Raw genomic sequence first — 21,489 nt, 5'->3', positions numbered from 1 at the left:
TTATTAACTAATAGAACTTGTCATGACTTTTGAGTTTTTTATTTATTTGCAAGGGGAGAAAGCGCAAGCACAAGAACATGAGAATGGCGGTGCAAGGACTGCAGCCAGAGCGACCGTGTTCCAGACACACGGGCTGCTCGGTGCTCTGCCTCTGCGTGCGCACTTACCTACTGAATGACTTCTCCACCTAGGGCCACTTCTTACTAGTTTATAAGATTTTATATGTTTCACACATGACCCTTTCTTTTTCGTTTATTGCAAATATTTCTTGTGTCTGGGCTTTTTATAGCATGTTTTTCTATTCAGTTTAGAATGTGACGTTATGAAACTTTTTATACTGTAATTGTTCATTTCTGAATTCACTTCAGGTTTGAGAAAGCCTTTCTAGAATACAAATTTTAATTTACTAATTTATCCATTTATTTAAGTGAAGTGTCTTTGCAGGGATAAAATTCATGTACATTGAAATTTATCTTCACGAATTGAGAACTTAAATACATAAATATACAGTAATGTATTCATATTTCTGTCCCTTTATCTTTTTAGTTCCTTGTCACCTCACTTACAGGCCACGGACAGCTATCATCGTTCAAAGTATTCCCTTCCCTGCCTGTGGCCTCTTTGTTTTTGTCCTTTACTATCACAATATTGGTGGGCTTATAGCCATGTTGTTGTTCGGTATGGGAACCATTGCAATGCCACAAATACACCAATCAGTTTATATAAGAATAATGCTCCATCATATACATACATGTCCAATGTATTTCCTTCTACCTCCTCTTCCAAAATGTACTCTGAGACTTGGAGGTTATGGTACTTTGAATGGATAACCCCAAGATATGCAGGATTTTATTATTATTTGTAATTTATTTCTCCAGCCTCATGGCTGCAGGTGGTCTCACTGTGGGTTGATCCTAAGGTCTAGCCCTGAGATGTGGGGGTGCATTTGGAAGTCCAGTCTAAAGATATGTGAAGTTCCTGAGCTTTCCCTATAATTCCTGATGTATGACAGATGTTTTTTCTCTCTGCTTAGGTCTGTGAAAGAAGGCCTCCTTCTTCTGCCATTAAGGACATTCCCTTGTATCTAAAACCCCCAAAGAAATCCTATTTCTTCCTATACAATGTATCTAGTCTGGAGGTGCATGCCACCAATTTGAGGCTACAGGATTGGTACTGAGAGTGAGATAGAGTTGATGCATGGTGAATCTGAACATTTCCATGTTGTTCATTTGGAACTTGAGGACTGGAACAATGAGAAACTTGGTGCTTATAACTGAAGATGACTTTTGGAGTTGTAAGCCCAGTTTTAAGGACAAACATGATGATTATTTGAGAATGCTAAGTGCAGAGAGTACTTGGATGCTTGGCTTGCAAATTGACTATGGAGAAAGCAAGACCACAGGGTTGGAGAGATGGCTTAGCGGTTAAGCACTTTCCTGTGAAGCCTAAGGACCCCAGTTCAAGGCTCCATTCCCCAGGACCCACATTAGCCAGATGCACAAGGGGGCACATGCGTCTGGAGTTCATTTGCAGTGGCTGGAGGCCCTGGCGTGCCCATTCTCTCCCTCTCCCTCTCTCTCTCTCTCTGTCTCTCTGTCACTTTCAAATAAATAAATAAATATAAAACAAAAAATTTAAAAAAAAAGAAAGACCACAGAAAAACATGTTGCAAATTGGATACTGGCATAAGAGATGGCTGTGTTCTGCTGTCCATTTCCAGGGAGTCTGATCAAGGTTAAATTTGTGAGGGACTGATATGCATAGTTAAAGATATGGTACTGAGAGTTTTAAGATTTTAATTTGGAAAAACTCAAGCAAGTTTAAAATCACTGGCCCAGAAACTGGGTGCTGAGGCTGAAGTGTAAAATACATTAGCCTTTGGAAGGAAGATGGCCTAATTACTTATCACTAAAATAATAGAGAGGGTGCATAAATAAAATTGTGACAGTCATGAAAACTCTTTTGGAAAAGTGTTGACTGGATAAGGACACTGCTTTTCAAGTTACAATTTATTTTGTCCCTAGAATAAGAATATGACTTGTAATGCACACTGGTATTGGTTACAGAAGCATGTAAAATGCTTGCACTGGGCATGAAGTACACGTTGTCCCAGGAGTCATTGCTGAGACAGGACATGACAACCATAACAGGATGGCAATGCCACTGGATGATGGACTTTGTATTGTACAGAGACTAGAAGACCATCATAAGAGGAGGGAAAGATCATGGCATCAATATAAGAGATAGACTTACTGAGATGGGGAGGGGATATGATGGATAGTGGAATTACAAGGGGGAAAGTGGGGGGAGGGTGGGTATTACCATGGGATATTTTTTATAATCATGGAAAATGATTACATATCCAGCAAGCATCTTGTGGACTAGACTATAGGATGGATGGGGAAGGAGGGGAGGGTGTCAAAGGGGTGGGAAACACTAATCTAGACCCTAACGGCAATTGTACCATAAAATTCTACTTCCAAAAAGGCAGACAAAATGGCTGAACCTTCACCAAGCCCTTACAGAGAACACCTGAACCACAAAACACTGGAGAAGGTAGGATCAAGGCTAACCTTAATCTTCTTCATCTTCCCTTCCTCCCCCCCCCTTCTCTAACGCTTGTATATTAGTTATCATTTTCCTCATTTTCTTAGTGGGCACTGACCAGTAACTCCCAATACCAGCATGGGGCTATCATTTACAATGAGCTTTTGATCAGAGAGACCTACTACTTTTCCTAAAACCCAGACAGATTTCTGTCAGACCCACCAAATGTAAGTGGACCCTACTGCTGAAGACACCATATGCAGCTGACATGTAAAATGGAACAGCATGGCTGGAAGCCAGGAGAGAGTCAGTCCCCAGACAGCACATCTAGTATTGCTACATGGGCTACTGGGGGAAATGAACAATATCTGTCCAAGCAACTCATGGTCTAACCTACTTAGCAACAAATAACCAGTTGTGATTCCCACACAAGTGCAACAGTGGTACACAGCCATGGTGGGGAAACAACTGCTCTTGATTTGGCTAACTGATCCCCTCACTGGCATGGGACCCATAGCTGGAGCTGGGAAACAATTCAGAACCATATCCAAATATAAGTCCACTCTCCAATATCAAGGTACCATCAATCATGGGGTACAAGAGGGCCTATACCTATTAAATTTTGTATAAAAAATGTAAGGGTTATCTCATTTTGTCCTGGTGCTAACTTACTCTCCATTGGAGAATCTGCTTCCCTTTTTCAGACAGATGTAGATCCTAAGGAGAGAGCCACTCCATCATACCTCATAAGGGCCTTGGCTGAAACTAAGAAAAATTGGCAAAACAAGCAAGGGTGCTGTTTCCCTGATGAACCAGATACCAGCACAAGGGGGGAGGAGACCAACACAGAGAAAAATCAACTCCTACCAAATCAGAGAGCCAGAGCCTTAGAGGCCCCCAACACCTAATCCCTGAAGCAGACCAAAAATGAACCCAACATGGCTCAGGGAAATTTTGCGGAAGAGGGGGCAAAAAGAATGCCAGAGCCACATGTTGGGTCATGATATGCAGAGACATTTGTCTTACCCACAACTGTGGGCTAACTCCACACTGCATGACCCATATACCTCAACAAGGAGGGGCTAGTGGGGAGGGGATAGGTCACAGATGAGCCTAATAATGGTACCAAACTGACTGTATTTGCTGAATACAAAACTAATTAATAAAAAAATTTAAAAAATATTATAAGAATGAATTCAAGGTGTTTTGGTCTCAACATACCAGGTTGAATCAGTCAACTTCACTGAAGCTTATGCTGGGAACCCATACAAGCACTTTGCATTGTGCATACCATTGGACAGGCAACTCCAGTCGAATGACCACACACAATCTGAAACATCTTGGCTCAAGTGTATGTCACACATGTCAGTGCTAATAAAGTAGGATATTTTTCTCTTCTCATGAGCCATAATAATTTACTAAATGACACTTCAAACCTATTTCTTCACTAGCTAACAAAATATGTTAAAATAGATATTGTTGTACCCAGAAGCAATACATTGTTATTAGAAAAAATTTCAGTTCAAGGGTGGGCCACAGAGTGTTAGAAAATCTACTGATGCCACAGAATACCATAGGCATTTCCAAGGCCCTTGGTTATCCATTAAAATTAGATTATATTTGACCATATTGATAAGGACTCCACATGTGTGAGATGCATGACACTGGGAAATCAAGCTGCAGCTAAGCTGGAAGCCTCCTCACAGTTGGTAGCTATCAATATAGTGAAAAGTGCTACGCAACCTATTGGGAAAAAAAGAACTAATTGATGGTGTTAACCCCTAGTGAACCATGAACGTGTGCAAGTGTTATTGATGGTCAACCAGGTCAAAGGTATCAACTGGTACAATAGGGCTATGCTTATTATGGGGGAAACCAACTGCTCTCTGATTACACTTAATATCTACTCCATTAAGAGTGAACTTGCTGGGTACTAAATATTTAACCAGATAGCTGAGATGGAATTGCTGTCCATTCACATTGCTGGCGGGGAAAAAAAAAAAAAGACTAAGAGAAGCTGGTAGAAAATGTTTTATTTTGGCTCATAGACTTGAGGGGAAGCTCCAAATTAACAGGGACATTGATGACATGACTAGAGAGTGGACATCACTTCCTGGTCAACATCAGATGGACAACAGCAACAGGAGAGCATGTCAAACCCTGACAAGTGGAAGGTGGCTATAACCCCCATAAGACTGCCCCCAACAATACAGTGTCTCTGGGAAACCCAATTGTCAAATTCCCACCAGCTGGTGACTCAAGCCTTCAGAACATCTAAGTTTCTGTAGAACACTTGAATCAAACCACCACATTCTGCCCCCGGAACCTTTAAACTGATAACCATAAATGTAAAATGCAATGCATTCAGTCCAATTTTAAATGTTCCCATAATTTTTATCAACCCCAATGATATTTGAACATTTCCATAGTCCAAGATATTTTAACTGAGCTGTAATAACCCCATAATGCCACAGAATAAACACTCATGCTGCAGAAAATGGCATGGGGCATATCAAGGAACTATTCAACCAATACAAGAGTTAAACAGGGCAAACAGGAAACTCTGTAGCTCCAAGTCAAACACCTCATAATAAGTCTCTAAGTCCAATAATTATTTCCAGTGACAAGTCTCTGAAGTTCGAAATCCACCTGCCCAGCAAGGCTACTCACAGTCCACATAACTTCTTCCAGTACCAGCAGCTTTCCTTGGCAGTCAAACCATAGCCCTGAGTTTTCCTGGCTGCAACCCATGGTTGATCCTAAGCACTCCACAGAGTCTCCATGCAAGTCACATTGCCCATGGCCATTTCTAATATACAAAACTGTGTTGTGAATTCAACAACCTTCTCTTACCTGCATTAGTTTTACTCCTCAATACCAAGTGGGTTGCCAACATGATAATCCAGGGAGGAATAAAGCATGAACAAGTTTAGATGGCACTTTGGAGTGAATAATTTATTAAATAAACATCACAAGAAAAGTAGTTCTCTCCTAAGACTTATGACCTCCTGTGGTGGTTTGATTCAAGTGTCCCCCATAAACTTATGTGTGTTATCAATGCTTGGGTTCTCACCTGGTAATTTGACAATTGAAGCCTCCTAGATGCATTGTATTGTTGGGGACTCTCACTTTTGGCTAAAGAAGCCTCCTTTTTCAGATAGCAGTGATCATTGGGGTGATTCAAAACACACCAAGTTGCGGAGATGTGACAGTGGAATGATCAGTACTAAATGAGATATCTTGTTAACATGCTACAAGGCTCAGGGACCATTTTAAGGGAATGGATGAAGACCTGTGATAGCTGGGCATGATGTACTTGCTTTAATCCCCGCACTAGAAAGACAGAGGTGTAAGCAACCAGCACTTACCAGGGAGTGGGATCTCATGAAAATGGTCAGTTGGAATGAAGCAGGCTCAGGTTGGAGGGATCCCAGCAAGGCTGAGACAAGTGTATTTTCAGAGCTTCAGACTTTTATGCTTCTCAAAACAGAAAAGGAACTACTCTAACTTTGGAACATCAGGAAAACTAGTATAAAATAGTGCATTCTTTTTCAATAAATGGGAAGTCAGATAACTCCAGGTTATCTGAAGGCAATCTTTTGACTCATCTTTCAACCAAGAAACTCTTGGTATATATTTTAACTGGGTGATCTTCATTATTAAACACTGAATTTCTGAACAATTAGCCTGTCTTGATAGACACAACCAGATCTACTTATATATAGTCCTTTCAACATCATGACACACCCTGACAATACAGTCCTGCACATATATTACATATTTCTTCTTCTATGAGTTACAACATGCATCATGTCATAAGTGTCATAAATACATTGTCATAAAATTCACATGGTTCATGTTAAAGTGTGAAACAGGGAAAACAGGAACAGACTTTATTCAAGGCACCTGACAAGGGCTGTGACCATGCAGGTCAAACAGCCTAGAGGATATTTTTGGGTCATGTGGGAACTGGAATTCTTTGTTTGCTGGTTGGTCCATCATGCCTCAGGGCTTGGGCTACATGAGGGAAGTGATAACCAAACAGGTGGTTTAGGCCATTATAGGAAAGTTATATGAATGGAGAATTTGTGCCATTCCAAGAATGTGATAATTGGGAGGGGTGGTTGGGTCACTCTTAGGAAACAAAGGGTCACAATGACATGGCAGTCAGAGTCCAAAGAGGGAGTCATTTGAGTTCTAACAGGTCCTATTTTCTACATAATCCTTATGTCTGCTTACTTTGTTTGAGGCAGAGTCTCAATCTGATTAAAAGTAAGCTTCCTCTTTATGTCTCCTGCAGGCACAGCCCGACTAGATGACTGTGTTACTGGCAGAGTGTCCTTTATCCACCCCTAAAGTATGTTCTGAGCAGGCTGTGCTCTTTCATTCCTTGCTGTGCATATATGATGAAGTGACCCAGCCTCTTCTGCCATGATGAACGTTCCCAGGAATTTGGAAGTTTTAAATAAATAAATAAGGTGAAACATCCCCATTTCTATTCTCCTCAGTCTTTCAGAACTCAAACCTATCTCATTCCTGAGAACTCACTTTTAGACCCAGAGCATCTCCAAATTACCTCTTGACTTAGAACTCTTTCCAGATACCTAATGCATCAGATGCCTATGGCATCTACATGACTATCCCTGGAACCTTCACATGCTTTCTTACAGAGTTAAATCCTCTTAGGCAATCACTCTCCTTGGGAACTAGTCTCTAATCCTTTTTCTCCCTCAGGTTTTTGCTTCCTCCCTCACACCATGAATTCATCCTTCACACCAATAAGACCTGTCTTCCTCATACACATCCACTTTCCACACCACATTTTTTCCATTATCCATCCTCAGAGAATGAGGAACAATTGTAACTCATACTATTCCTATGCTTTTTAGACTCTAATTGAAGACACAGTATTCTGAAACCCGTGAAAATCAAGCCAGTGGCATCCTGGGTTAATCATTCCAGGTTAAAAATAAAATGTAAGTTCTCAGGCCAAAATATCACACAGACACATGCATAAATGGCTCAAAGAGGGAAAATGCCTAATCAAAGGCTTCCAGCCTAGAAATGGGAATCAGTCCTCCAGCCCACAATCTAGAGGTACCAAGACTTGAATGAAAGCCTTCATGAGGACAAGATAGTGAGAGACAGTGAGAAAGCAGAGACAAATGAGATAGAAAATGAGATAGTCTCAGGGGACGCAATGTGGGGTGACAGTAACATTCATGGATGAGGACAAAAAAAGAGTCACAGAGATGGAGAGATTGAGAGATTATAGATCCTTAGGTAAATGTCCAAAGATAAAAAGCTATATTTACACATGAACTATTTCAGATGGGCTGTAACCATAGCTTTGCTTCCCAGCTACAAATTTCATTTTTCCCTCAGAACACTTTCCACATCTCTTTTCTATCAAGCACTTTTTTTTTCCCATCACTGAGATCATCCCTAACTCCTCACTTGCTCGCTTAGAGTCAAATCCTCTGTTAGGCAATAACCTCCCCTAGGCAATGGACCACATTACATGGTCTCCACTTTCAGTCTCCTGCTTCCTCCCTTAAAAAATGACTTCTTCCTTCACACCAACAAGGCTTGTCTTCCCCATTCAGATCATCTTGCCGCAAACCACTTAGCACTTCATCTGTCCTCAAAGACTGGGGACAATCAATGACTCATGCCTTTCCCATCCTTCTAAGAATATTTTGCAGTCAATGAAGAATCAGGCTTCTGGAACATCTGGTAACCAAGCCAATGGCTTATTTATACCATGGTAGCAGGCAATGGAGACTCACCCAGCAACTTCCCAAACCTATAACATAAGCTTCCCATACTGTACAGCAATCCAAGCTCTATATGCAACTGCTCTCACAGGTTTCAGGGTGTACATGGAGAGCTGATAGATTTTACAGCAGCCCTGACCTACCCAAAGCCATTCCCTTGACATACTGCGGTTCACCACTATGGCCAGCAGACGGCAACAACACTCAATTCTCTAAAAGGAAAAGAAGTCAAGGGGAGGAACTGGGTTATCTAGGTAGGACTGAGATAAAATGTTTGGGAATGAACACAAGACATGGCCCATACCAGGCACACACTCTATCAGTAAAATGAGGACAGCTCATTTTAGAGTATTTACCACAAAAGTTTTCAAAGGTGCTTAAATTTCTATTTATGGGCCTTTAACTTACTGTGTACACATGGCTAATCTGGAAGGAGGGTCTTCCTTCTCACCTTAGTTCCTGAGTGGCTGAGACTATAGAGCTGCATGTCCCTTTCTTGTTTGAAATTGCAGCTGACCTTAGGTCTTGGCCCCTTTCACAGTTTTAAAGAGGAACTGAAGGTGGACATCCAAAGAAGGAAGAAGAAAGTCAAGTGGGGGTTGGAGGCTGGCTCTGATCCAAGATGCTTCTAGTATCCTGCACTTAGTATTAACCAGATGAGGCCTCAATGAGCAAAGGCTCCAAACAAGGGATTCACACTGATCTTCATTACTTTTCAGAAAGGCCACAGACTACACAGCGAATTCCAGGTGGGCCTGGACTAGAATAAGACACTACCTCAATGAAAATAACAACAAAAGAAAGCATCATCCACCTTAAAGAAGTAGGTTCCATCCCAGGGTTTCAGGGATGGTTCAAAATACAGAATTAGATAAGTGTAACTCACCACATGAATAGAAAATCACATGATTATTCCAATAGATGCAGAAAGGGCATCTCACAAAATACATCCTTTTATGATTAAAACATTGGAGAGAGTGGAGGAGGGAACATATTTCAATATACTAAAAGCAATTAATATGCACACGAGACCAAAATCACACTATCATGGGAAAAACTGAAAGTATTCCCACTAAAGTCTGGAATAAGGCAGGGATGCCCACTTTCTCCATTATTTTTCAACATAATAGTTGAGGTCTTGGCTCAAACAATTAGGCAAGAAAGAAATAAATGACATAAATTGGTAAGGAAGACCTCAAACTAGCCCAATTTTCAGGTGAAGTGATTTTATATTTAATTTAGCCAAATATGACACCACAAAGCATGTACAGTTGATAAAATCTTTCAGTAAGATTGCAGGATACAATAGCTATACACAAAAATCAGTAGCCTTTCTATATGCCAATGATGAACGTATGGAGAAAGAGATAAACAATACTATCCATTTTCAAAAGCCACAAAAATTAAACAACCTGGAAAGTTATTAACCAAGAAAGAAAAGACATATACTAACAAATAAATAAGTAAAATAAAAACAATGAGGTAAGAAATTGAAGACCAATCTCTAAATTCAAGCAATTACAGGTACCTGAAAAATGGACCCAAAATACACACTAGAAGCCCAGCATGGTGTCACATGCCTTTGTTTTTTTTTTTTTTTTTTTTTTTTGGTGTGTGTGTGTGTGTTTGATTTTTTGTTTTGTTTTGTTTTTGTTTTGTTTTTCGAGATAGGGTCTCACTCTAGCTCAGGCTGACCTGGAATTAACTATGTAGTCCCAGGATGGCCTTGAACTCATGGCAATATTCCTACCTCTGCCTTAATCCCAGCACTTGAGAGACAGAGGCAGGAAGATCACCGAGAGTTCAAGGCCACCCTAAAATCCAGGTCAGCCTGGGCTAGAGCAAGACCCTACCTCAAACCAAGCAACCAACCAACCAAACAAAACACTAGAAGAAAGACAGCATCTTCAAAAAATGGTACTGGAGAAAAAGGCAAAATACATGTAGGAAAAGAAATTAATTCCACATCATTCAAACTGCAAAATGTCAACTCAAAATGGATAAAGACCTTAACTACCAAAACAACTGACACAAAAAGCAGGGACAACACTCCATGATATAAATGTATGGAAATAATTCCCGAATAAGACCCCAGGAGCACAGGAAATCAGATCAAATCTTAACCACTGGGATATCATGTAACTACGTATCTACTGTGCAAACAAGTAATCAACCAAGTTAATAGTCATCCCACAAAAAAAGGAGAAAATCTTCACCAGCTATATATATGTGAAATCTGTCTAATATCTAGTGTATACACAGAACTAGAAAGCAAGAAAGAGAGAGAGAGAGAGAGAGAGAGAGAGAGAGAGAGAGAGAGAGAGAGAGAGAGGGAGAAAGAAAGAAAGAAAGAAAGAAAGAAAGAAAGAAAGAAAGAAAGACACAAAGAAACAAAGAACCTAACCCAACAATTTTTTGAACAAACGAACAAGAGTAGGTACCCCTCTTTCCTGGGCTGTTTGGATCCTGCAAAGTTGCCCTGAAAATAGACTCCTTGCTCTGCCTTCCTGATTGAAGTGCTCCTATGTCCACAATTCCTGGATATGCTAGGAACAATGGTGCTTGTGGAGTGGAGTAACAAGTCCAGAGCTCCTGGTTGGTCCAATACCTCCCAGTTGCCTGGTTCTAGTACCTCTGATATTGCCTTACAAAAGCCTGGTCCCTGTGGGTGAGATGGGGAATCAGACCTTTTGCTCTGGTATCTTTACTGGCTCCTGGGTACTGACATTCCTATTCTCCTGAGTCAGGGGGTGAATGTGTAACTGTAGGCAATGGCCTCTTCTCCTGGCTCTGCAGCTTCTTGGCTTCTGTTTCCCCAACATGTGATACCTGTGTGCTAAAGAATGCATCCAAGTAGAGTGAGTAGGCGCCAAGGCTCCAAGTTCCCCAGGTATATTTGATGTTCCATCAATCTCCACAATTTATGCATCTTTGGTTATAATCCTATTGTACACCAGTATAAAGATCCAGCTCACATTTAAAATGGAACACCCTCTGAAGGATATACAAGGACAAATACTTACTTTCTCCTCAACATTACTGTTTCCCCAAGAGGTATAGACCACAAACCAAAAAGGCCAATGAAGTCAGAAAACTGTGAGACCTCTACCAAGGATGCCTACTCCCAAAATGGAAGTCTCCAAAAAAATAATAGAAAAATCAACAGAAATTTGATTCCAAGATGAAACTACAAGCAATGAGACCCTGATCAAAAGAATTGCTGAACTGGAAGCAAGCCATTAAAAGAAACCAGCAATCATATCAATGAAATTGAACAGAATCATATATTAGAGCATTTGGCAGTAGGCTTAACTTTACTGGAGAAAACATTAGAACCATCAAAAGAGGTATGATTTGAAGGTGAGTCAAGAATTGCAAGCTCACAATAATAGATTAAGCTTAATGAAGACTTGGTCAAATGTAAGAATGGATTCCAGGAAACATCAAGAAAAAGGGAATTCAAACTGAAGTGGTACCTCAAACAAAGAGAGGGAAACAATGGAAAGTAACCCAACAGAAAACATAAATCAAATAGAGCCTATTAAAAGAAAAAACTCACCAGAACACCTTACTAACAGAGTTACTGATGTGGAAGACAGAACCTCCGACCTGGAAGACAAGACAGAAAACATTGACCAAAAACATTGCTAGGTTCAAATAATCAAATGAACAGAACAAAATACAAGGCAACTGTGGAATGCTCTAAAATAACCAAACATCTGTATTGTAGGTAAGCCAGAAGGAGAAGAAATCCAGGCCAGAGGCAAAGAGAACATATTCAAGAAAATTATTGGAGGAAAATTTCCTTAGCAGAGGCCCATCTGGATACAAGTAGCCAGAGAACACCACATAAGACCAAAGAAGAAACTTTCAAAGGCACATCATAGATAAAATTCTTAACAACGAAAACAAAGAGAGAGTGCTAAAAACAGCAAGGGAGAAACAACTCACTACATACAAAGGAAATCCACATACAAGAGTCAAACAAAAAATCTCAAGAGCTAAGAAGAATAAGATAACAATAATCAAAAATCATCATGCTCAAAAAAGTACATCCAAGCAGAAAACCAACAAGGAAATAAATGAGATCAACAACACCATAGATCACCTAGACCTAATGGACTCTAATTCAGGAAATGAAGTAACTTTCTGCATCATATCAGATCACAGTGCTGGTAATCCACTTGACAACATTTAGAATGACTGTGGAAACAAATCTCTGCTTGTGTATGTGAGAAATATTCCAAATTAGGTTAGTTGAGGTGAGACGACCCAACTCCCTGCGGGCAGCAACATCATAGCGCTGGGTCCCCAGAATATAGAAAGGAAATAGCTCGCTGTACATGCAGCACTCCTCACACCGTTTCCTCACTGAGTGCTGAATGGAACCAGCTGGCTGGAGCTCCTGTCATCATTCCTCCCTGCCATGATGTTCTGTTACCTGAAACTCTGAGCTGAAGTACACTCTTCCTCTCGTAACCTGCCACGATGTTCTGTTACCTGAAACTGTGAGCTGAAGTACACTCTTCCTCTCTTAACCTGATTCTTATATAGGATATTGTCAGAGAAACAAGAAAATACACTGTGAGCCAGTTTCCCTGATGTTTTCTTAGCATACATACACTTGTAGAACCCACAAAATATAGCCAGGATTATAGGAAGCATAGAGCCTGCAAAAAGATTGCAAGGAGGGGAGTATCTGGTGTAAAGGGGAAAGGTTTCCAGCAAGGTGAGATCTCTGCTAGAAGAGGACAAGATGACCCTGAACTGTGGCTTCTGGGACAGGCTGGGACAGGCTCACTGTAGGTACAGATGCCTTCAGGCCTCGAGAGTGGGCTGGATACTGAGATCCAGGTCTTATCCTCACAACCCAACTAGAATATTGACCGTTCTTTTCTCTCACAGATTCTGCCACCAATATATTTTAGAAGTAAAAAAATTACATTCACAGAATTCCTTTCCACCTGAAAAAACACTGTCCATAGGAAGAGGCAGTGGGATTGAATCTGTCTGTTCCTATTCAGCCCTACTGCCACTGCACCTTGGTTGGGAGCTATGATGTTCTCAAGCAGGAGAGGGCAACAGTATTTGGGCAGAGTTAGAAGGCTCTGGATTCTGATCCTGGCAAGTATGGTTAATTCCATGCAATTTCATATTAGGAAACAAAGGAGTATCATTCTAGGAGTTATTTAAACTTTCTGTTTCTGCATCTTTTTTCTACTTTCCTTTCTTCTTTCTTTTCTCTTTTAATTTCTTTCTTTAAAAGGTCTCATATGACCCATTCTGCTCTCAAATTCACCATCTAGCCTAGGGTGGCCTTGGTTGTATGATCCTCCTGCCTCCACCTGCAGAGTGAGGGGATCACAGGTGTGCACAAGACTTAGTTTATGCAGGGCTGGGGATCAAATCCAGGGCTTCTGAGCTACATGCAATCCAAACAGAGATTCAAGGGAATACAAGGGTTATTGGTTTCAGTGTATATGAAACCCTCACTTCATGGAGAGAACAGTCTATAAGGAGAAATATAGTCCATTAACACCAAAAATTTCAGAGATGACTGATTACTTGACCCCCAAATTTGAAATGACTCCCTTTGTTTCCCCTCCTATATTTAATTTGTTAGGTATAGATGAGATATAAGATATCACTAAGAGAAGAAACATTTGTAATTCAAACTTGCCAGCTCTCTCAATAAAGCATAGGATCAAGGTTGAATTCCTATCTTTTATCACTGGCTTCTGAAAGGGACAAGTATCAAGGACTGCATCCAGGTTTCAGAACACAGGATCCCTGAGATAGGTGATGAGTATAAGAAGAAAATTCAGGAGATTCTGATGTTACCAGTTATAGGGTGAAGGAAAATGATGGAACAAAGATTTCATACCTTGGTCATACACAAAGCTAATGCCTCACGCATTAGATACCCAAGAGATAGATGCATCAGAGTCCTGAGCATTGTCCCTGCTTCAGTCAGTCTGAGCTTGGCTCCCTGCTTCTCCACCTGGCTACTCCTTCCTCCACATCACCATGATCACCAGACCACAGTGCTGAGAACCAACCCAGTACCAGTTCCCAGAATGGAGAATGTGGGTTGAGAATGGTCACGCATCCTGCATATGAAATGTGCCCCTCTTTCCTAGAAGGCAAGACCACACCTACTTGCTTCTATTCTGGTAATCTCAATTCGACAAACTTCGCATCCAATGTCTGGTATTTCAGATTCCATTGACAACTCAGAGTGTCATCTCCAGAATAGAGGCCCATGGTCCAGCTTCTAATGATGTCCTTACTGTGAGGAATGGGTGATGGGTTTGTCTGTTTTTGGAGCTCTACCCATTGACTATCTCCTTTCCCCTGTCCAGATGGCTGGGGAACCAGTCAATTCATCTAATTTTCATGAACACCCAATAGTATACTGCTTGTTGCATCATACTTGTGCTTTATGATTCAGTCCACCTTGTTTGCTATATCACAGAAAATGTCTTGGTCGGGGAGGTTTGATATGTGCCATTGCAGGAAATTAAGTACAGTTCACATATCCAAATGGAATGCTGAGATTACAGTGTGAGACTGGCTTCAAAATATGTTTAACAAGGGAAAAAATAACAATTTGAAGTATGTAGTATTACTTGATTTTATACATGAAGAAAGTATCATTAGGACAGAATAAATTATTACAGAAAGATGATGCTAAAAATACATTTAAAAGATGGATATTGAAATAATTCTTACCTAATACCACTCAAACCAATGTATGTCAAAGTTTCATATAAAATGACATCTTATTAGTCTTGACTGAAAGATAAAATACTTGCTGAATATAAAAGTGGACAAAATGCAGGCTCTTTGGGGGCTGGAGAGATGGAAGTTAAGGCATTTGCCTACAATGCCTAATGAAATGGGTTTGATTCCCCAGTGCCCACATAAAGCCAGATACACAAAGTGATGCGTGCATCTTCATAGGTTTGCAGTAGCTAGAGGCCCTGGTGCACCCATTCTTTCTCTCTCCTTACAAAGACTAAAATTATTTTTTAAATGAAATGTATTTTTTAAAATCATGTTAAAATATATTTTATGCCAGGTGTGGTGGCACACACCTTTAACCCCAGCACTCAGGAGGCAGAAGTAGGAGAATTGCCATGAGTTCAAGGCCACCCTGAGACTACATAGTGAATTTCATGTCAGTATGGGCTGCAGCAAGACCATACCACAAGAAAACCAAAAAGGAAAAAAATAGGAAGTTTCTTCAGATAGCCAAAAAGAAATTTACCATATAATGCAGTGATAGCACTCCTAGGCATATGTATGAATGACTCTTCTCACAACCTTAGAGATAAGTGAACAACCATGTTTTTTGCTGCTGTATTCACAATAGCTAGGAAATGGAACCAGCCTAGATGACCCTCAATAGAAGAATGAATAATAAAGATGTGGTACATTTACATAATGGAATTCTACTCAGCGGTAAAGAAAAACGAAGTTATGAAATTTGCAGAGTAATGTAAGGATCTGGAAAAGATATACTAAGTCAGGAACACAGGCCCAGAAAGCTAAATCTTACATGTTTTCTTTCATATGTGGATCTGGGGCCAGCCGCTAGGAAAGGAGGGGGTAAACGAGGGGCCAAAAGGAGGGGCTTGCTGGGAAGGAGTCCCTGGGAACACAGTGTGTGGGGAGGGCACTGGAGGAGGTGGAGACAAAGCACCTGCATGGTGCCATAATCTGGACACTTGTGAGCATGCTGCCATAATCTGGACACTTGTGAGCATGCTGCCTGACTGACTCAAGCCACTTTAGATACCTCAGCTTTTCATTTCCTAGCCAGTTTATCTATGTGGATCCACGTGTCTCAGCCACATGGATGCCCAGAAATCATCCAGGGGGTGACCTGGAGGATTTCCCAAAAGGAGCCAGACTCCCTCTGGGGGAGATTAATTCCCTTAACTTTCAGGAGAGCCTGTAATCTATAAATGTGTGATTCCTTATGGTGGGAGACAATATTAAAGTAAAGGAGAAAAAAAGAAAAATTGCTTTAATTTGATGTAGGAAAGAGAAATAGAGGGTATTTGCCAATGCACAATGGGATGTCAGGTTCCAGGCAGAGGATGACTGGCCTTTAGTCAATACCAAAGAGTGGCCTTGGCCAAGAGATTTCACTTGCCAGGTCATCCTATCTGGTCCCTCATGGTGGTGTGAACTGAAAATAATGGTGGAGAAAGAGAAACCTCACAGCCCTAAAAACATGGAGGCAAGGTCGCATGGGCCAATGTCTCCCAGTCCCTCTGGGAAGGCACTCACCTACCCTGTCCATCTCATACTCTCCTTGTTCAGGAGCCAGCTTTGGGTTTCTGGGTTCTTGCTCTGGGGCCAGCCATGATTCCACCAAAGGTACCCAGGTAACCAGGGTGGGTGAGAGCATGGAAGGAAAAGACTTTTGGGAGATAGTTTCTTCAGTGAACAGCTCACTCAGTTTATTGTCAGGGAAATGGTTGTATAAGCATCTGAGGGCAGGGGGAAGGGTCCTAATGCGATTGGATGTAGCAGGTTCATTCCTGATACCTAAGAAGCACATGAGGACATTAATTTGAGCAGGTCAGCAAGAGTGGGGTGGGAGGGTTAGGTGATCTAGGGCCTCAGGAAGATGGACATGAAGGTTCTGGCCAAAGGTCACAGGGCTATGGGCAAAGCCCAAGTTCAGGTATGCTGGGCTTGGAGACGCAGTGGCCTCCTGTAGCCAGGCATCCTCTGCCATGCCTGGCAGCTCAGGCCCCTCTTCTGAAGGCTCCAGCGTTGCCTGGCAGTGCCTGCCATATGAGCTGTAATTAAAAAAAATTGGTAGCAGAAGTCAGTAGGCTAGAAAAAGACTATATGGAAGAGAGAGGAGGGAAAACTTTTAGGGTGATGCTATTGTATATATGTAAGTAGAAGAACAGATTACAGGCAGTGGCATGGCCTAAGTGAGTCCAGGGGAAGAGATTGAGTAAGAAATGTGTAGGGACAGGGTCAATCAAAATTCAAGATAATCTGAATAAGATATATGAAAGCCTACTCTTTGGATAATGGCATATTCAGAATCCATAGATTGCTAGTAGAAAATTTTCAGTGCCAGGGAAGGGAGTTCCAGTGAGTTGTTGGCCAGGCAGGTCACTGTTGCCTCCAAAACTTTACAGGCTATTGCCAAGGCCCTTGGTATCCCATGAGTAACAGATGGTAAGACCCTATTGCTGAAGGCTTCACATGCAGAGGCAGCAAGGTTACTGAATTATCAAGCTGGTGCAGAGCTGAAAACCCTCTCTCTGGGGATCAGCCAAGTGAACGCTGTAAAATGCAGCACTGCATGCAGCCCTATAGGAGACAGAAGTCATCAGTGGTAAAAAAAAAAAAAAAAAAAAAAAAAAAAAAAAACAACAACAACAACAAAAAAAAAAAACAGTGGACACTCAAAGCATCGAGCAAACGGGTACAATAGTGGCATGTCTGCTCTGGGCAAAACCAACTGTTCTCTAATGCAACTGGAGGCCTGGTCTTTAGGACGCAATACATACCTGGTACTGAAAACCTAATCAAAAGCTTATGGCAGGGGAAGTCATGTCCCTTAGGGGTATAAACCCTGCTCTTGTCTGGCTAAATGCATGTATTATTTTAACCAAACTGCACTTAAAGCTCTACACTTAATCTTCACATTCATATATTAGTTCTACTCTCACTTTTGTTTAGAGAAGCTTATCTTCTCAGTTGTCAATAAATACTGGGATGTGCCAAAAGGCAACATAGTGCTGAGAAGAAGTGACAGAGGATTTTCCAGCACTGAAATATCTCTATCACAACCTCCAAGAATCAGGGTCCATTGTGGAAATGGTGGTGGAAAAATGAAAGAGCCAAAGAAAGCATACCACTCCTTATAATGCAACGGTCCAGAAAGAAATTGCCCTCGAATTCCATGACCTCGCACTGCCTAGCAATACCTTCACAAGACCATTGCAACAAGAGAAAAAGATGATGACATCAAAATAAGAGACTAATGGAGAGAGGGAGAGGGTATGATGGAAAACAGAGCTGTGAAGGGGAAAATGGGTAATAGAAGGGAAATATCGTGGTTTATTACCTGTAAGTATAGAAGTTGTCAATTAAAAAAACACAAGAAGAACAACAAAAAAAACTTTAATGAAGCTATGCCAGAAAAGCCCAAGACTCTCATGGTTTTGTGGTTTATTTTTCATATATTTTACTAATATTATTCCATTTTGACTCTAGAGAGGGCACTGCTGAGACCAGAAGAATCAAGAAACAATGCAGATGTGTCTGACCATTTTACATACATATTTCTGTAAGATGTCAAAACAAACAAATTAGCAATACCAGCCTGTAACAATTCAGGTCTTTGTAAGTGGAATTGAAGTGATAAGTAGGGTGTTAAAGTGAGACATAAGAAAGTGGTGCAACATTTGAGCCTGTGGTAGTCTGAGCCTTCCGAGTGTGGAAGAAACTGAGGCAGGAATTACAAACACAGGCAGCACCCACAGGTTTAGAAGTCCAGGTAGCTTTGCAGTGTTCTAACAAGGAAAGGGAAGAGTTTCCCATTCTCTGCAACCACACCAGCATTTATCTTCTCTTTTTGATAAAAGACTTTTTTTTTTTCTTTTGTTTTTTTGAAGTAGGTTCTCACTCTAGCCCAGGCTGACCTGGAAATCACTATGGAGTCTCAGGGTGGCCTCAAACTCACAGTGATCCTCTTACCTCTGCCTCCCGAGTGCTGGGATTAAAGGCATGTGCCACCATGCCTGGCATGATAACAGACTCTTAGGTGGCTAAAGAACCAAGTTATTGCAGTTGGGATATTTTCTGGAGATTCATAATCTATAGAAAATTGTCATACCTGTTTTATGTCTTCTTTCAAGAAACATCTATTGAGTCTTCTGTGCAATTTTTTATTCAGGAAATTTTATATATATATATTTGAGAGAGAGAATTTGTATGTCAGGGCCTCAAAAACTGAAATTGAAATCCAGATGCTTGCACCACCCAGTGGCCATGTGCGACCTGGGCTTGCCTCACTTTTGTACATCTGGCTTATATGGGATCTGAAGAGTAAAAACGAGTCCTTAAATTTCACAGGCAAGTGCCTGAATTATGAAACTATTTCTCCAGCTTTTGTGTGCAGTTTTTAATCATGATTTATTTTTCTTTCTTTCTTCCATTTCTTTTTTTTTTTTTTTTTTTTTTTTTTTTTTGCCTTTTTCAAAGTAGAGGCTCATTCTAGCCTAGATTGACCTGAAATTCACTATGTAATCTCAGGGTGGCCTTGAACATATGGCAAACCCTCTATGCCTGCCTCCCAAGTGCTGGGATTAAAGGTGTGTGCCACCACACACAGCTACTTTTCATGTTTTAAATAAAAGAATGTTAAAGAGGTGTCTCAGAGGTACGTCAGGAGATGATTAAGGCACTTCTTTGCAAGCATAACAGTTAATAGTTCAGTTCCCACCCTCTACATAAAGGCTGATACAACTGCAATACCCACTCCAAGGCAATGTTCAGTGGAGCCAAGAGAACCCTGAAGCTTGTGAATGAGAATGGTGCACAAAAGCAGCAAAAACAAACCAGACACCCAGTAAAACAAGTGCAGCCCTGCCCTCCCTCCCTTGTCCTCCCTTTGTTTATTCTTTCATTTCCCTTTTCTTCTCATCGATCTTTTCCTTTCTTCTCCCTTCTTTTCCTCTTCCCCTCTATTCTTCCTTCCTTCCTCCTTCCTTCTTTTCCTCTTTCCAGTCTTCTACTGTTCCCACTCTCCTTCCTTCCTTCTTTCCTTCTATTCTTCTCCCTTTCCCATCTTTTTTCCTCCATACTTTCCTTCCCAATCCTTCCTTTCCTTCTTTTTTCTTCCTTTTCCCTTTTTCTCTCCCTCCCTCCCTTCCTGTCCCCTCTTTATGTCTCCCACCCCTTTTCTTTTTGTTATTTGGTTTTGAATTAGGAACTCTATGTAGTCCAGACTTGTCCTCAACTCTTGACCCTCCTAGTTCAGCCTCCCACTGGGGTTACAGGAGTACACCAAACTCCGTGTGGGGGGAAAGGAGGTGGCTGTGTGTGTGTGTGTGTGTGTTGTGTGCATGTGGATGAATGTTTCAGGATGGTGCACAGAAGCTGGGTGTGGACTGTAGCCAGCCCATCACTGAGGTCCTCCCAGAACTGCCTGAGGAAACCTTTGGCCCTCTACTTGGCCTGATCCTCCTTCCCGCTGCTGAGCAGTCTCACTGGTCACAGACACAGACACACCACGACCTCCTCAGTCTTGCTGCCCCGCGGAGGCTCTGGAAAATGAACTCAGCTGCTATGTCCACGCTGCTAGTGTGAACTGCCTTTCAGTTTACAACTTCCCTACAAAGGCTCTGGTTGAGCAGCAGCACTGTGACGTCACAGGCATTCCACTTGCCTGCAGCATGGGTGGGGAGGGAGGCTGGAGCCTTAGAATGCTCAGGTGGGGAGGGTGGTTTGCAAAAGGGCATAGGGTGCAGCTGTACTGGAGCAGGGAATTTTCAACTAATGGAGCTTCTGTGACCCCCCAAACCACTCATAGAGCAGATACAGGGGTTCCTGAAACCTAGTGAGCAGCACCTGAAGTAGGTGTAATGGATAAATTTGAGGTTTGGGTGTTTTTGGAACACCAAGCCTTGAGTTTTTAAGTGTAAAGTAAGCAAATATTTGGAAATTTTCAATTTAAGAAAAAATATTTTTGAAATACCACACTTTATTCAGATATTACAAAGATGTTGGGAAAGGAGAATAATGAAGATTGACGAAGGAAGGTAAAGTGGGGAGAAGGTCTATGTACACAAAATGAAGCCCTGGAGTCCATACACCTGAACACGGATGTTATGTTAGAGAGAAGAAAAAAAACAAAAACAAAAAACGCAGGGCGTGGTGGCGCTTGCCTTTAATCACAGCACTCGAGAGGCAGAGGTAGGAGGATCGCAGAGTTTTCAAGGCCATTCTGAGACTACATAGTGAATTCCAGGTCAACCTGGGCTAGTGACACCCTACCTCAAAAAAAGAAAAGTGGGGGGGTGATTTTAAAACGTGTGTTTCCAAAAGGATTAAAAGTGAAGACAGTAATAAAGGTAAAAATGTCTCTTCCCACCCTGGCATGGAATCCAAGGTGGGAAGAAAG

Source organism: Jaculus jaculus, unplaced genomic scaffold (genome assembly GCF_020740685.1).
Source record: "Jaculus jaculus isolate mJacJac1 unplaced genomic scaffold, mJacJac1.mat.Y.cur mat_scaffold_44_1_1196519_arrow_ctg1, whole genome shotgun sequence".
Taxonomy (NCBI): domain Eukaryota; kingdom Metazoa; phylum Chordata; class Mammalia; order Rodentia; family Dipodidae; genus Jaculus; species Jaculus jaculus.
The sequence above is the reverse complement of the archived record's forward strand: the minus strand, read 5'-3'. Positions refer to the sequence as shown.